Source organism: Monodelphis domestica, chromosome 5 (genome assembly GCF_027887165.1).
Source record: "Monodelphis domestica isolate mMonDom1 chromosome 5, mMonDom1.pri, whole genome shotgun sequence".
NCBI lineage: Eukaryota > Metazoa > Chordata > Mammalia > Didelphimorphia > Didelphidae > Monodelphis > Monodelphis domestica.
The window spans coordinates 71,089,715-71,105,452 of NC_077231.1; positions in this window are offsets into that span (position 1 = coordinate 71,089,715).

The window sequence follows — 15,738 nt, forward strand, 5'->3', positions numbered from 1 at the left end:
TGGGTGTTGTCAGTTGGGGATTAAGTACAGGAGGTGATCTGTGGATTCTATCAATCTCCACTTTTCCCTCTTGTTCAAGGATTTTGGGGCAGTTTTCTTTAATAATTTCCTGTAATATAATGTCCAGGCTTTTTCTTTTGTCATGGTCTTCTGGTAGGCCAATAATTCTTAAATTTTCTCTCCTTGAACGATTTTCTAAATCCTCTGTTTTGTGAATGAGATGCTTCATATTTTCCTCAATTTTTTCATTCTTTTGGTTTTGTTTTATAGAGTCCTGCTGCCTTGTGAAGTTGCTCGATTCTAATTGTTGTATTCTGGTTCTTAAAAACTGGATTTAATCCTTAGTTTTTTGGTCGTCCTTTTCCTTTTGGTCAGGTTTTCTTTGGAGGTCATCTTTCATCTTCTTCACCTCATCTTTCATCTGCTTTTCCTCATCTGTCATCTTCTTAGCCTCATTTCAGCTGGTTGATTTTGGCTTTCAAGACACTATTTTCTGTTTCTGTTTCTGTTTCTGTTTCCAGATGACTTATCTTAGTTCTTAAGTTCTTTTCCCAATTGTCTTCAGCCTCTCTTAATTGTGTTTTGAATTGCATTTTGAGTTCTTCCAAAGCCTGTATCCAATTCGCTGGGATTTGTGATTTTTCCTTTGCTGATCCCTCCCCCTCTGTTTCATTCGCTCTTTGCTCATTACCTGTGCAGAAGCTCTCTATTGTAATTTCTTTCTTCTTTTTCTGTTGTTTGCTTGAGTTTACCCCTTCTTTGCTCCCTGTATTTGGCTGTGCTCTTGCTCCTCTCATTTTGTTTTGGTTTTGGGGCTGTCAGTCTCCCCTCTTGGAGCTTTGTCAGATCTCTTGGTACAGTCTCTAGGGGAGGAATGTTAGCTTCCCTGTCCTCTGGAGGCTTTTGATTGGTTTGAATTCAAGTGGGTTGGGCTGTATATGGTATGAAGCTCTGAGGCTCCGAAGACTCCTGGAAGGCTGGACTGCCCAGGCTCTCTCCAGTTCTTTCCAGCTGCTTCTTAGCTGTCCACAAATGCCTTTGCCCGTTTCCCTAAACTCTGAGGAGTTCTGATGGGATTAGTTCAACTGGATTGGTCTGGATGTGCTCGAGGCAAGGGTGAGACTGGAGCCTGATGGAGGGATCCAGCCACTGCCTGTTTCTCCCTGGCTTCCTCCCTGCTGTCCAAGGTGGATACTCTGAGCCCGGCGCCCCGCTGCTCCCAAGGTAGACCCTGCAAACCAGCACCTTTGCCTGCCCAGAGGTTCCCGCTGCTGCAGGGGGCTCAGCCCTCTGGGTTGTGGGGGAGGGGTCCTGGGACCTTAGCTCTGCCTTCCCCTTAGCCCTGAGTATTCTCGGATTCCAGCTTTTGGGGGGGTGTATCTTTTGATTTGAGTCCAGAAGGAGGGTTTCCCGCTTCTGTCCTGTTGTTCAGATTGAATTTCGGTGCTCTAGGAGCATTCAGTCTGTATCAGTAAGGAAGGGTCTTCCATGAGGTCTGAACTTTTGCTGCTTGCTAAGCTGCCATCTTGACTCCGCCCCTGATATAACATTTGTAAGGCTCTTTGCAAAACTTAAAGTACTCTCTAGCTATGTACACAAGCACACATATAATATACATACTTACATAAAGCATTGTATATATACACACACACATTGGCTCTCTATATGTATATATGTGTATGTCAACTATTATTATTTACTGTATGGTGATATATGTATAAACATATGTGTATATAAATACATATGTATAAGTAGTATATGTATATGGCTACTAAGTCCAGTATACCACAGTGGGAAAGCATTATCATTCTCTTCCTCCTACTTTCTTCTTATTCTCCTTCTCCTCCACCTCCTTTCTTCTCCTCCTCTTCCTTTCTTCTTCTCTTCCTCCTCCTCCTTTCTTCTCTTCCTCCTCCTCCTTTCTTCTTCTCCTCCTCTTCATCCTTTCTCCTCCCCCTCCTCCTTTCCTCTTCTCTTCCTTCTCCTCTACCTCTTTTCTTCTCCTCCTCCTCTTCCTCCTTTCTCCTCCTCCTCCTCCTTTCTTCTTCTCCTTCTCCTCCTCTTCCTCCTCCCTTACCTTCTGTCTTAGTATTAATTCAAGGACCAAAGAGCAGCAAGGGCTAGGCAAATGAGGCTAAGTGACATGCCCAGGGTCACACAGCTAGGTATTCATGACTACTTGTCTAGGGTGGCCAGACTGTAGAAGATAAGGGCCTTTTTTCAAGAATTTCAGAAATTCCCTTGTAACTCTGGGATTCTATGCTATCCTCCAAAGGAAAATGATATCCCAAGTCAATATGAAGCTTCAGTTATAGAATAAACAATAAATAAAAGTAGTGTTTGTTAGGAGGTCTTTGACATCTAAGGAATCTCTGAAAAGGAGTCTAAATCAGATTTCTACCCTGGTAGGATTTCTGGATTCTGCTTCCCTCAAGTCAGAACTAGTAGTTGTATAGAATAGTTGTAGAATAGGTTGTGCTTCTCTGTGTACACACCAGATTTTCCTCCCTTGTGGCAGACCCCCTTCTTCACAAAGCCCTAGACTGGGGATTTAACTGTGACCAAGGTCTTGTCAAGGATGTCTTTGGCAATATGGCTAAACCAACAGATGCCATCTCAGATTAATGGTTTAAGTACATAACAGAAAAGAAAAAGGTTTACAAAAGAACACGATTCTACTGAAATAAAGGATAGAAATTTCTTTCTTATCCAAGTTCACAAATCCCTGAAACCCATCTCTGGACCCCATGGAGAGAGCTTTCCCTGAACTGTAAGGTTCCTGAAAGAAGGGAGTCCTTTTTGTGTTTTTGTGTTCTCTGTGACCAGCTCTTAACACAGTACATGACTAATTGTAAATGTTTAATAAATGCTTATCAAGGGGCAGCTAGATGACGCAGCTGATAGAGAACCAGCACTGGAAATAGGAGGTTCTGGGTTCAAATCTGCCCTCAGATACTTTCTACCTATGTGATTCTGGGCAAGTCACTTAACCCTAACTGCCAAGCCCTTACTTCTCATCTGCCTTAGAACCAATACTCTGTAAGAGTGAAGGTTTCTTTTTTTAAATGAATTTTTCAATTGATTGTTTTGTATTCTCAGTACGAAGCATAGTCCCTTGTAGACAGATGGTACCTAGAGAATTATGAATCAAGGGAACCCTAGGTGACTCAGTAGACTGAGAGTCACAACTGGAGCTGGGAGGTCCTGGTTTCAAATCTGACCTCAGACATTTCCTAGCTGTGAGACCTTGAGCAAGTCACTTATCCCTGATTGCCTAGCCCTTACCACTCTGCATTGGATATGTAGTATCTATTCCAAGACAGAAGATAATGGATAAAAAAAAAAGAGAGGGAGAGAGTGATTAATCAGATTCCAGAATACCTTTGAATCCATCCTAATGGTTTACTTTGTTTAGGCAGGGCAGCTCTGCTCATTTGCAGTCATGATTATCTGTAATTGGGCTGGCCACAAGTATACAATTTACAGTGTATGTGCTGTATAACATATTCTAAAGCTCAAATTCTGAGATGCCGAGGATCCTTTTGTGCTTATAGCCCACGGCACCATGTGAGTAAATAATCACCACTACCCCAAATAAAAATAACACTGCATCTCTTCCATTCTTATAAAGTAGATACAAGGAAATACAAATTTCCATGTATCATGACCCCAATTAACCTGCAGTCTAATGTGCTCTACCTATTCTATTATAGATAATTAATTATAATACACTGAACTATTTCTTTAAAAATTGTTTCCTATGATTAATTTTTGCCCATGAGATAAATAATAGGAATTAAAATTTCAGGTAGAGTTTTAGCAAGATAAATGCAGTACTAATTGGAGGTCAAGACTCTTGGGTTTCTGTCATATTGCATGACAGCTGGAAGGGACCTCAGAGTCCCCCTTGTCCAATTCCTTCACTTCACAGATGAGGAAACTGAGGACTTGGAAGATGAAATTACTTGTCTACGATCACCAAGGAAGGAATTTATGAGTCATTTCTCTTGATTCTGGAACTAATGCTCTCTCCAGTGTACCATACTTCATATATCATCACATGATTGGTGCTCCTAATCACCCAAGTTAACAAGTAATGATTAATTCAAACTAATGGTTCCAAGTAAGTAGATAAGCAATTGGTCCTATTTCCTTCCACTAAATTTCAATTTTCATCTCCAGTTCAGTTATCTTGAGTCCTTATGAAAGTTTTAAATCACAGTTTACTTTGCATAAATCTTCATGTTCAAAGGTTAGTGGTCCCCTCTGCTCGTATACCTTTCACCTCAGCCAGGTGTTCCCAATTACCTACTCAGCATGGGATGACCTTCATGAGATTCAGAAATATCCGACACCTCTGAGTGGAGCCAGGAAAACAGCCTCAATTATTAATGTCTTTCTTTGTTCCTTGTGCCTTGCATCTGTCTGCTTCTGTCTCTTGGATTATTCCAAGAGTCTCCTGACTGCTTTCTTTGCCTCCAATCTCTTCTTTTCTCAACCATCCTTCACAAAATGTCAAAATAGTCTTCCTTTTGTATGGTCTAATTACCTTATTGATTGCTCGAAATCATTCTGTGACTCTTTATTGTTTATAAAATAGCATACAAATTCCTTTACCTGGTGTACTCTGACCATCTTAATCCTACTGAGATGCCAGGCTATGTCACCTCTCCTTCCTTTACGTTCTAATGAAAATGGAACTGACTGTTCTCCTAATTTCATCCCACTCTCTTTTAAATCTGTTCATTTGTCCAGTTTCCAAAATTTAGAATAGACTTCACACACTTCCTTTACCTTTTCCTGTTAAAATGTTTTTTCCCCCTTCAAAGCATAGTTCAGATTCCATCTTCTCCATGAAGACTCCCTTGCTTTCTTCCAACTGAAATTGATCCTTTTCTATTCAATTCTCTGACTTTCTTCTGTACTTAATGTATTCTAACCTCTATTATTGGTACTTATATCAATAATTTCCCTTTTCATCCCCAGTTTTGCTTAGTCTAAACTCCAAAGAACAAGATTCCCCTCACAGAGCAAACTGATCTATAGAAATCAACTCATTATGTTGACAAATTCAGCCATAGCTAATTAACATTCTCCCAACTTCCTCAGCCTCCTCTGATTGGAGGGTTGGAGGATAAAGTAGTAAACTACAGGTCCTGGGTTCAAATTTGACCTCAGACACTCCCTAGCTGTGTGACCCTGGGCAAGTCACTTGACCCCCATTGCCTAGCTCTTACCACTCTTCTGCCTTGGATTGATTCCAACACGGAAGATAAGGGTTTTTTTTTTTTTTTTAAATAGTAAACTCCATCCAAAGTTTTTCTTAATAGATAGCAGAACCTGGATCTTACTGTTTGTTTACTCCAACTCTCTTCTGGTCTGCACTCCATGGAACCATGCCATGTACCCCCTAACATCTCCAACCTGCTCTCTTTCAGGCTTCTTTTTGCATGTTTTCCTCTCCCATTAGATTTCAAGCTTTTTGAGGGCAGGGAATATCTTATTTTCTTATTTGTATCCCTAACACTGAGCACAGTGACCAGAACATAGTAGATGTTTAATAAATATTTAATTAAACTGAATTGAAAAATCCCATTTTCATGACTCATCAGAGAGTGTAGATGACTATAAATTATCAAAGGGGCAATTAGGTGACACAATGGATGCAATGCCTGGCTGGAGTTTAAATCTGGCCTCAGAGACTCATTATGTGAACTTTGGGCAAATCCTTTTGCCCTTTGTCTCAGTTTTCTCATCTGTAAAATAAGCTTGAGAAGGAAATGACAAACCATTGCAATATTTTTACTGAGAAAACCCCAGATGTGGTCACAGAGAGTTGGACGTGACTGAAAAATGACATAAAAACAAGAAAAATGTCAGCCAAACTCTGGCAGGCTCTAAAATACAGAGGCAACACCCTTTGTATGCTACTTAATTTGCTTTAGTACTTACAAGTACGGTCCCCCTAGCATCTCCACTACTCTGACAAGTTCCAAGAAACCAGCTGAACCAGCATTTCTAAAGCTGTAGCTCATGAAACCTCATTGATGAAGTGGCCATTAACAATCAGATAGTAGGCACAGTTAGCTATTAGCAAAGGCTTTTGCTAAGATGGTAGTTGCTACAAACCATTTCCCCTATAAATCTGGGATGCATTCTTTCACAAATGTATCCAGAAGATTTGGGGGAAATGGGGGCAAATTCAGAATATACTGACAGTGGGGCATGCAGGAAGGGAACTAATGCAAGCAAGTCTATTGCTGGCGAGCTCTCATGTCCTGTCTTTCCTCACCCATTTTCACTCTCAGCATGAAACATCTCTCTTGGAAATGACACTCAGCTGGACTCCCAGGGATTACTTCTCTCCATAGTACAACTTCCAATTGCAAAGGCTAACTCTATCTTGACTATGCAGCAGAGTTTTGTTCTTGGCTGCCAAAAGTCATTCTTGAAACCTGCTTCTTTCCTCTGAATCTGAATGTGTGTCTCTGCTCTCCACTGGAAGCAATATCTTCTGCTGGTCAGGGAGCTTTCAAAAATACATGATTGATGGGGAAGGGGTGGCAGTAGATGAAGAGAGAGAAATCCCCTTTGCCATTTCAGCCCATGGAATAAAGTTCGGTCAAGTCTATCCTATTTTTTTCAAATATGGTGTCAGTTTGGAAAAGAGGGTGCTCATAATCAGTTTGTAGACATCTACATAGTTTAACTTAGCTGTAGGTACTCTAAATGAGAAACCTTTGTCCAATAACCAATAAGTGGCCATCCTCCCCAAGGACCTGAAGTTTATAGATCTTGTCATTTTTGCTATGAATGAAACAATAAGAAGGATGAGAGTTACAATTAAATGGAAGACTAACTCACTAATTGACTAATTGTAGACTATATAAAAAGGGATTAACTTGTAATAAGACTGAAAAGTTAGTCCAAAAGAGAAGTTTGTATTTTATCCTGGATGTGACAATATCAAGTCCCTAATTTTTTGAACACTTTTATGCTTTAGGAAATTAAAGTTAGAAGATTTATGGAAGACCGTTTGGAGAGAGGACTGTTTAGAAAGATATTTGAGGCAGAAAGACACATTTGGGGACTACTAACATCCCAGCAAGAGGACTGGAAAGACTGAGTAGGGCTGCTGGCTGTGTGAATGGCAGGAAGAAAAAGGCTGTGAGAGCTGTTGATAAGGTTTGGAATCTGATTGGGGCAAGGAAGAATGCGCAGTCAAGAATGACATTGAGATTGTAAACTCAGGCGACTGGAAAGATGGTGGTGCCCTCATAATAGTAATTTTCAGAGGAGGAGTGAATTTTTGGTAAAAGATAATGAGTTCTATTTCGGTCATGATGAGTTTGAGCTACTCAGAGGACATTCAGGTGGAAGTTTCAATAGGCAGTTAGTGATATAAATGAAAGGGTTCTTGTTGTTCAGTTGTCTCCAACTCTGTGACCCCATTTGGGGTTTCCTTGGCAAAAATGCTGAATCGTTCAACATTTTCTTTTCCAGCTCATTTTATAGATGAGAAAACTGAGGAAAACAGGATTAAGCAACTTACCTAGACTCACACAACTATTAAGTCTCTGAGCCTAGATTTGAACAGAGAGAGAGAAAAAAAATAGAGACAGAGAGAAACAGAGACAGAGACAAAGATAGAGAGACAGAGAGAGACAGAGACAGAGAGAGAGTGAGACAGAGACAGAGAGTGAGACAGAGAGAGAGAGACAAAGATAGAGAGACAGAGAGAAGAGGGTCTAGGATACACAGCTGGTAGTGTGGTGAAATTATGGGAGGATGTGGACCAGAGTTGCATGAGATGGGCAAGCATACATAAAACTGGATCTTTATCATTGGAGATAGCATCTATTTTGATGAGACAAGATTCGTGTGAACATTTCAGTATCTAAATAGCTTTTATCTTCCTATTTATTTGTAAGCCATTTGAGATCAGGAACTATATTTTATTTTATTTCTGTGACTTTGATGTCCACTGAATGCCTTGCACACGATAGGTACTTAATGGATTTTTCTTGACTGGAACTGTCATCTGGTGCTCTCTTCATTCAGTTTCTATAGATTTCCTAATTCTTTTTTTTAAAACCCTGACCTTCCTTCTTAGAATTGATACTGAATATTGGTTCCAAGGCAGAAAAGAAGTAAGGGTTAGGCAGTGGGGGCTAAGTGACTTGCCCAGGGAAACAAAACTGGGATGTATCTGAGGTCAGATTTGAACCCAAGACCTCCCATCTCTAGGTCTGGCTCCCAATCCACTGAGATACCTAACTGCCCTCTACCTAATTCTTACACTGAATTTTTGACTATGTGTCTTTCAGTATTCATGTCCTGATTCTTGTCTAGCCACCCAATGTTCGATCCAATGCTTGTCCTAACCTTTTTACATTCATGTTGAATTTAATAGATTCAATTCTGTCTTCTAATCTGCTTTTGACTCATTGCTTGGTCCTTGACACTTTTGCCTCAGGTTCCCATCTTCACTTAAATATCACCCCTGCACCATTTTTAAGGCAGGAAATCAAAACAATTTCAATTTTAGATATATTTTTATATATCTTAGATATATAAAACATATATATATCTTAGATATGTTTTTACATATCTTTAGATACAGTTTTATATATTTATATATTTATATATATTCCCAAGAAATAGTGATAGAGGGAAGAGGAAAAAGCGGGGCAGGAAAATGAGAAACAAAAGATAACATATCTACCATTTGTTCCCCTGGTTTACCTGGAAAAAAGTCCATACAACATATAGAATAAGTCAACAAGATCAACCAGCATATAAAAAAGTAAGGTACATTATTGTAGCAAGATCCAGAAATTTTTGTTCCATCAAAATTAAATTTAGTGTATATTTATTTGTAAAATTTTGGCAGATTATGACAATCTGTTTTTAAAATATCTTCAATATTGGCTTTTTATACTCACTGGCCTACTTATTTTGATGGCTGGTATCAATTGTGAAGAGAGCTAAAAATAAGGCATAGGATGGGGTACAGCCTGGGTCAGCCACCACATATAGCTTTAATCCTTCACATTGCAACCTTTTCATTTAAAGTATTGTATTTTGTGTGTGAGTGTGTCCGTGCAGGATTTCTGAGATGTGCAGAATTCTTTTTCCCTCTCCCAGGAAAAAAAAGTTTCAAAGACAAGTTTCTATAGGAGACATGCCTTTGGAGATCAGTTGGCAACCAATATAACCTTGTTTCAATAGGCTCCCACTGCTGCTGCTGCTGCTGCTTTCCAGACTGAAGCTATTTAATGGGCAAAAGACTGACCCTAAAAATGGAACTACCCTAATGATGCAGCAGGAGACTAGAAGGGTTACTTCCTAAAATGAGGCTCTGAATTCCCTCCTATAATAGAAAGAGAACCACAGCATTTGGAGAACTTCTTTATGCACTTGTTTTTTATTGTTTAAAATGATGACCCAAATTGTTGACTCATTTGGGGGAAGATTCAAGGTTCTCTACATAATCTGTTTATAACCTACATTTCAGTCTTGCTTCCAACTCCCTTCCTACATTTCAATAACCTCAACAAAAAGCAACAATAACTCTGAAAGCTCTAGTCTATTTAGGAAATGTAGTAAATTGGAAAGAGTGCAGGTCCTGGAGTCAGAGGGCCTGAGTTCGAGTCTGCTACTGATGTGCCTTTGGGAGTTTAGGCAGATCACTTCTATTTGGTAAGCTTTATTTTCTTTAGTTATAAAATGAGAGGAGAGTGTGTGCCTGTAATCCTTACTATGAGGTATACACTAAAGCTGGTGGATGTCTTGAGTTCTGGAGTTCTACACTGCACTAGGGCTAAAGCTGATAGGATGTCTGAACTAGGTCCAGAACCAATGTGATGAGCCCTTAGTAGTAGGGGACAAAAAATCCCTCCAAACATCCTTTCTGGCACAAATCAACACAATGAAAACTTTTTTTTTTTTTGCAATTTTTGTTAAGGGGATAATTATGGTGTATTTCTGTACCTCCTCAATGTTACCCCCTTTCCATTCAAACATATCAAAATAATAACCCCAAATTGAAATAGCCATTTAACTGATAGCATTTTTAGAAAAGGGTCAGAATAGAGTGTGAGTGTTGAGGTGGTAAGTTGAGAAAGGCAGAGTGCAGCTGTTGCTGCAGAGGGAGAAAGGAATCATTAAGGACAGAGAATAAAGATGAAAGGAGATCAAATTGCTCCATCTTTGAATGCCTATGGCATTCCATTTCTTGAAAAATCTCTCCCATTCTAAATATTTGTCTAGCCATAGTTGCCTTCACTGATAATTTGCTGGTCTTCTCAATTAGACAGCATGATGAATTAGCAAAAGTAAGGCATTTGGAGTCAAAAGACTCAAGTTCACATCCTAGATGATCACTTACTCTTTATAACCTTAGACAAATCCCTTCCCATCTCTGAGCCTGTTTCCTTCGTCCACAAAATGAGGAAGTTGGACACGAGGGACTCTCAGGTTCCTTCTACTTATAAAGTATGATATGATATACCTCTGGTTCCAGCTAGGAAGATTCCAAGAGAACCTGTAAAACTTACAACTAGTCATGGCTGCCATTGGATTCCATCTTCTTATTATACTTTGCCTTCATCTCCTCTTCCTTATGATTACTGAATAATGTCACGCTCTTGTGCTGGATGAGCTTAAAATGCAACCATAGGTTCTGTCCCTTCTGTCCCTCAGCTCAATTGTTTGGAAATATTTCTACTTTTTCCACCAATGGCTGTCCAGTCACCAAATATGTTACTAATTACTCATCCATCAAAACGATTGTCAGTAACACAAATGTCCAGTAAGTCAGGTATATGTAGTTCATGGGTGTAATCTCTTTGCATACATATTTTTCCCACCTTCCTCCAAAACCGCTGACCCTAATATATTTTGAGCTCCTTCAGTGATTGGAGCTGGGTCAGTCATCTTTGCACGCCTTTCAGCAATTCATACAATGCTTTGTTTATAATTGCCACTCTGGAGAGGTCTGTTGAACCATTTTTGCTGTTTGTAGATGCTCTACAGTATACTCTTGGTGATCAAGTCAATAAGGCAGGATGATTGAGCTGAGGGGCGAGAGCAGTAGTAACTGTTATCAATTTCAATATCAATACTGAGGACACCAATTTCTCTCCAACATGGGGACTCACTGAAGCCTAACTGGAAAAAAAAAAACATTCCTTTGCTGGGGTGAAGACTATACATTCACTGTACTCATCTGTCTTCACCCAATTTGTAACTTAGTAATGGTGGCACAGTTATGAAAAGAAAATAAAACAACAGGGACATTTAGTATAAAATGAGTCAATTGGGTGCAGTATATAATAGGATATTCATGAAATCAGAAAGACCTGGTTTCAAATCCCACCTCTGACCCTTATCACTTTCCTATGTTATCTAATTAACTGATATAAGGATTTATAAAGCACCCTATAAACCTTAAAAAGCTATGTAAAAGGGTGGTGATAGGTGGTTTAGTGGATTGAGATCCAGAGGGATGTCCTGAGTTAAAATTTGAACTGGGACACTTTCTACCTGTGTGACACTGGACAAATCACTTAACCCCTATTGCCTAGCCCATACTGCTCTTCTTCCTTGGAACCAATACACAGTGTTGATTCTAAAATGGAAGTTGTGTTTTTTAGAAAAGCTATGTAAATATCAGCTGTTGATTCTTTCCCTTCTGAGATTACCTTCTATCTTTTCTCTACATCGATCTTATTAGACACAGAGAGAGAGAGAGAGAGAGAGAGAGACAGAGACAGAGACAGAGACAGAGACAGAGACAGACAGACCGACAGAGAGAGAGAGAGACAGAGAGAGAGAAAACTAGAATTTGCTGTGAACAAATGAAGTTATAGCGATATCTTGGTGTCTTGTGTAACTTTCTTCTCAGAACCTGACAACCTTGTTTTATGAAACCCCCAAATGTCACTTGTCCCTGATAACTTGCCTTCAAGAAACCCTGACTGATCTTTCAGCCAGACTGAACAATAAACAATCAAACACCCATTGAGCACCCTAGATAGGACCAAATACTTTTTTCTCTTCTTAGTTTTTCTTATTGTATCTAGGCTGCTCCCAAGTATTCTAGCCTCTGACTACATCCTGTTTCCCAAGTCTTTATGTAACCAGTCAGTTGTTCCCCTTGCCTATATTCTCTAAGGTATAAATACGCATATACTATGTGTATAAAACCCCAATTCTTTAGTTCAGCAGAAATTCCCATTATTGCTGTCTTTCCTGAGACAGTGTTCCCAGAGTGGTGGCTCTAGGTGGTGGTCATATTAGCATTGCCTCCTTTGTCCTAATTAAAGACATGTACTGTTATAACTACTCTGGTAGTTCAATGTTTTTTCAAGTTGACAAATGACATTTATGTTTCCTTGACTAATATATATGCTGGGCCATAGTGCTTTCCTTCCTTTAGGCAATAAGCATGATGAAGGATCATGTATGCATACAGATATACATGTATAGACATATATGTTTGTATGTGTGGGCTTATACTTCACCACAAACATACTTACTTCAAGGCATTGGGGATACAAGATAAAAATAAAACCTGTTATCTGCCTTTGAGGATCTTATTTTCTTTTGCAGAAAGAGGACATGTATGTATATTTAAAAAAAGAGATGCACACACATACGTACACACACACACACATATATATATGTATATATATACATATATATGTATATATATACATATATATATGTATATATATACATATATATATATATATATATATATATATATATATATATATATATATATATATATATATATATATATATATATATATATATACAAAATGCAGAGTAATTTCTGGGGTGAGGAGACAACCGGACCTGGAAGAAATAGGATAGACTTTTTGTAGGAGGTGGTCCTTGAAGGCAGTTAGAGATTCTATAATGAAAAGATAAAACGAGAGTATGTTCAAGGCATGAGGGATAACCTGGACAAAGGATGTGGAGATGGAAAATGAGAAGTTTGTACCATTATTAGCAAAGAAGAAAGTTTGATTGGCCATTTCATTTTATCAGAACTCTGTAGTATGTCTTAGTAGTTAGTAATAGTTTAACAAACATATGGAATCTTAGATTTGTGCCTGGAAAAGACCTCAGGAGTCCTCTAATCCAACTTCCATGTTATATAATTGAAGACAATAAGATCAAAAGAAATTACAGGACCTGTCCAAGGTCACAAGGCAACAAACATCAGAGACAAGATTTGAAGTCACATCCTCTAACTCTCCTTTCCACTCTGCCCAGCTTCATTCATAAGGTGGAAAAGAAGCAGAAATGTTTACTTTATTGTCGCCAGTGAAGAAGAAGAAGAAAATGAAATTGTTTCGTGGCATTTTCTTCACATATAGAGTGTCTCAAAAGTCTTAGTTCAGTTGACAGCACTGAGACTTGTAAAGCACCCACATACAACCAGATTGGTGAGCTGAATTGTTTGGAGCCCTCTGCAATGAAGACCAGATGAACAAGCTCAACTCATATCAGCAGTTAGTTTCCCACCAAGAAGACAAAAGATATACCACCACTGTCACTTTCCAAACCAAAGCCAACAACTCTACCTAGGTCACCTTTCTCCCAAATGCCAACCATTGGCTCTCAAGAGTGACTCAGTGAAGACTCTCCAGTCCTATATATATGCTCCTGGGTCAACAGCATTGTCTTCATATGCAAAGAATGCATATGCAAAGAATTCATATGCAAAGAATGTTTGTATTCATACTTTCTGTAAAATAAGTCAAATCCAAGCAGCTGGTCTTGAGGGAAACTTTGGGGTAGAGGGGAGATGAAATTTGTTAAATTTGGCAAATAATTGTATAACTATTTGTCTGTTTTGTTCAGTAAGTTTACATTTCCCACCTCCACAACATTTGTTCCATAAAATTCCTTAACTTGGCACAATCCAAATCATTCCAATTCAAGAAGCATTGGGTGCTGAGGCAGCTAGGTGGCATAGGTCTGGACTTGGAGTCAAGAAGAATTATGTACAAATCCTCCCTCAGTCATTTAATAGTGGGTGACCCCAAGCAAGTCATTAACCTCTGAGCCTCAATTTTTTTATCTTTAAAATGGGGATAATAATAGCACCTACTTCTTATAGTTGGCTCGACCTAAAATGAGACAGTATATGTTAAGAGTTATATAAATGCTAGCTATTATTACTTCTCTTTCTACTGCTACAGGTTCTGTGGAAAATTCAAAGTGGGTAAAATCTCCCTATTACCCCTGAAGACATATTGTTCTTGAGAAGACATGGTTCCACCTTCCCCCAACTTAGTTCAGATTCTTCATAGCTTATATTTGGACTATTTCAATCATCTATTAGCTAGTCTCCCTTCTAATCTAATGTAATCTAATGTAATCTAACCCAAGGGAAATTTCCACAAATAATCTCTTGGTGGTCGCCAATGATCTATATGTCTCTTTCTTGGTGCAAAATCCATTGCTTCCCCGCCCCCCCCTTCATTCTTTTTACCTTCCTAATAATAGCTTGTCATCTCATCTAGTCACTATTATCTTTTCAATAATGTGTGTATACATGTGTTTATGGGTATTTGAGTATTATCAGATGATTTGAATTGATAAATTTCTTCATTCTATTCCATGAGCCTCATGTCTGAAATGATATGTCTATGATGGTTACTGAGAGGTAGTATGGTGCAGTGGCTAGAATTCTGGCTTTGGAGTTAGGGAGAACTGAATTCAAATCCCAATACTGACTGGATGACTCTGGGGTTATTATTTTAGTATATTTGTATGGTAAAGGAATTGTCTGTGGGGTGGTCCAGAAATATACCAATGACCCTGCATTGTCCTGGGCATCTCTCTAAAATTAAATGGTAGAGCAGTTGCTGATATGCTATAGTAGAGGAAATGTGCTTACTAAGTCTTCTTTATTCTAATGAAATAACATATCTAATGTAAAAAGGGGGAAATGGTTACTAAGAAGTCAAATAAACTGAATCATAGATGCTAAAAGAATCAGTTAGTAGAAACGGTCTATGGAATAGTATGAGCAAAGTCCAGGAAGCCAGGAAATTGTCCTCAAGTAGATAGGAGGCCAAATATGTGTCAGGCATCTAACAGATCTGTCCCTTAGATAGGAGGCCAGAGACTTGTCTTCAAGTAGGTAGGCAGCCAGGCAGCTGTCCTGAGTTCAGAACAGAGGTCAGACAGCCATCTCCAAGTAAAAAAAGGAGGCTTTACTAACTAGGTTGAGAGGATCAGGGGTTCTGACCAGTACCTCTCTCAGAAGGTCATGTGTGTTTACCAGTAGTCATAAAGGTTACTTAACTGACCTGGGAAGAGTAACATGTTTTATAATAGATCCAACAAGTAGAGCAAATCCAATAACCTCTAAATCCCAGAGGAAGGCAACCAGGATGGTGAAGGCCATATGAGAATCATTTGAAGGAAATGGGAACAATATGGAGAAGAGAAGACTCAGGGGATCTTTGACAACATGAGTACCACAATGGAATGGAGAGATTTGGCTTGTTCCCTTTGATCCTAAAGTTTGGTGCCAGGATCAATGAGTGGAAGTTGCAAATTGCTAAATTTGGGCTTTATGTTGGGAAAAATTTAACAGAGTAGTCTGCAAGTGGAATATGTTGCCCTGAGAGACAACAAGTTTCTCTTCTTTGGGGGGGTCTTTAAGCAGAGGTTGGGTGGTCATTTATTGGTTATGTCAGAGTGTTGTTT